Source organism: Aristolochia californica, unplaced genomic scaffold (genome assembly GCF_029961685.1).
Source record: "Aristolochia californica isolate CCGP_79_NKW_82.1479 unplaced genomic scaffold, dmAriCali1.0.hap1 SCAF_10, whole genome shotgun sequence".
NCBI lineage: Eukaryota > Viridiplantae > Streptophyta > Magnoliopsida > Piperales > Aristolochiaceae > Aristolochia > Aristolochia californica.
Window position 1 is genome coordinate 7,410,880 of NW_027181771.1, and position 2,689 is coordinate 7,413,568.

At 33.0% G+C, this 2,689-nt stretch overlaps 1 pseudogene; it reads left to right on the plus strand.

Moving 5' to 3' along the window:
• The first annotated feature begins 344 nt into the window (after positions 1–344).
• On the plus strand, positions 345–1,902 carry LOC137942851 (protein FAR1-RELATED SEQUENCE 3-like; annotated as a pseudogene).
• The last annotated feature ends 787 nt before the right edge of the window (positions 1,903–2,689 follow it).

Below are 2,689 nucleotides of genomic sequence, written 5' to 3' on the forward strand. Positions count from 1 at the left end.
ATTTTTATGGGTGTTGAACTTCTAATGTTGAACGAGCTCTTATTATCTCGGTTTATTTTCAGTATTCATTTCTTGTTTATCTTGGTTCTCATTCAGCTTTTTATGGTTGCTGTGTTTGTCTCTGTTTCAGGAGAGAAAAAAAGTTGGAAAGCAACAAAGTTTTTTTTTCATAATTAAGTGTTTTTATACTATTTCGGACTTAAGGATATCTTATATGTTTTGAATTATAACATTTAAGAAGTCGTCAAACTTTTGACATATCTTGTCATTTATTGATGAATATTTTTTTGTATGTTATTTATTTATGAATTGGTTTAATACGTTCATGTGCTTTCTGAGTAAAGATGGAGTGCAATAAAGAAACATACAAATGTGAAGAATTATTAGATGATGAAGGCACCTTAGATTGTAGAGGGGACAAAGTGTGGAATCCAACAATAAATGAAGATAAAAAGCCTAGAGTAGGTATATTTTTGTTACTCAATTGAGAAAGCAAAAAACATTTATTATAATTATGCTAGGGATGGATGATTCCATGTATGTAAGGGCTCTGTGAATTATCATCATAATACCAAAGAAATGAATGGTAGAATGTTCATATGTTCAAAGGAAGGATATGCAAGGAGAAATCATAATTTTGATCAAACCATCAAAAAAAGAAAGTGAGGGATCGTGAGAGATGGGTGTAGGGCATTACTTAGATTCACTAAAGATTCTAATGAGAAGTGGAAAGTGGTGAAATTTATGGAAGGTCACAATCATGTCCTATTGACTCCTGGTAAAAGGCAATTTTTGCCCTTGAATAGGCAAATTACACAAGTGCATACAAACTTGTTTGATTGTTTGATACATTCAAAAAATTTATTGTTTCTACATCAAAAGTTATTTCTTTCTTCTAGAAGATATGACAAGGTTGGGTATACTAAAAGAGATGTTAAAAATTAAGAGAGGGACAAAAGACAAGAATTATGAGACTATGATGTTCAAATGTTGTTAGATCATTTCAAAGATCTATAAGAAGTAAATCCTTCATTTTTCTATTCATATGAAATGGATAATGAGAAGAGGTCAACACACAGTTTTTGGATAGATGGAGAGGCTATGAAGGCATATCACAATTTTGATAAAACAGTTGCTTTTGATACTACTTATGATTCTAACCAATATGAACTGATACTTGCGCCTTTTACTAGAGTTAACAATCATGGACATTCTACAACATTTGCTTGTGGGTTATTGAAAGATGAGAAGGGGGATTCATTTATTTGGCTATTTTAGTAATCTCTCATTGCTATGTCAAACCAACACCCATGTGCAATTGTAACAAATCAGGATTGTAGTATAGCACATGCATCAAATTAATATTTCCAAATACTTTTCACATATATTGTATGTAGCATATACTAAATAAGGTTGGTGAGAGAGTTGGTCCTAATGCTCATGATGAAAAATTCTAGCATGCTTTTGCAGACTGTGTATGGAACTCTGACACACCAGACGAATTTGGAGAAAAATGGTCTGTTAGATCATAATGATTGGTTGCATAAAATCTTTTGCGAATGAAGTTAGTGGATTCCTGTATATTGCAAACACATATTAATGGTTGGAATGTGGATAACCCAAAAGAGTGAATGTATGAACTCTTTCTTTGACTCTTACTTCGATAAAAAGAAATCATTAGTTGAATTCATTCACCACAATGAAGCAGCCACAAGGAAACAAAGGCAGCAAGTGAAGAAGGTCGATCATGACACATCTTATATGAAGCCTCGAATGATTACCCAATTCAATTTTGAGAAGTAAATTGCAAAGGTATACACAAGGACTATATTTTTTAAGTTTCAAAAAGAATTGAAAGAGTGTCTAAACTTTGGGATGGAAATTCAACAATACATTGGGTAAAATTACTTGGGGTGGGTACATCTTCAAATGAACTGCCTCGATGAGTTTAATATGATTCACATCAACAATTTTCATGTTGTCCTTATATGAAGTTTGAGTCAGAAGGTATCCCTTGTAGGCACATTCTTATTGTTTTAAGAAACGAGTATATTGATCAACTTCGGACACAAAGTATAACTATTAGTTAGGATCATAGTAGTTATGAATTTTTAGGTGATGCAGTGCCCTTAACACCTAATGGAATGAGGAAGTTGAGACTTAGTTGGGATGATTGGAGAACCCCGTTGGAGTGTTTGTTGGTAGAGGTTTTGACAATAAATGTTGTTCTGCTAACCCACGTGAACAATATCTTCTGCAGAACAGCGAAAATAATATAACTCGAACAACTTTACTGGATGTCTTTGCTGCTTCCCTTCAAGAAGAAGAAGTTGTACACCTCAGCTGAGAAGGGGTGAAAGGAAGAGAGGCCTATACCCCGTTATTAATCAAAAATGATACTTAAAGTTTACTTGTCATTATTTTCAAATCCCAAATATATAACCAAGCTTTGATAGAGGGGTATAGCTATTTTTATTTGTTGATATAAATTTTTTTTAAAAGTCATAATTCGCCCCTCACCCACCAAAATCACTTAAAAATAACTTTAACATTAACATTAGGATTGGAATTGTAAAGGAGATTTCCTTGAAACAGTGGAGGTTGTGCAGATGAGACTTGAAATAAGATATGAGAACAAAGAGAATAATTATGACCATCTCTGTTGGAAAATCCATCCCCCAAAGCTCTT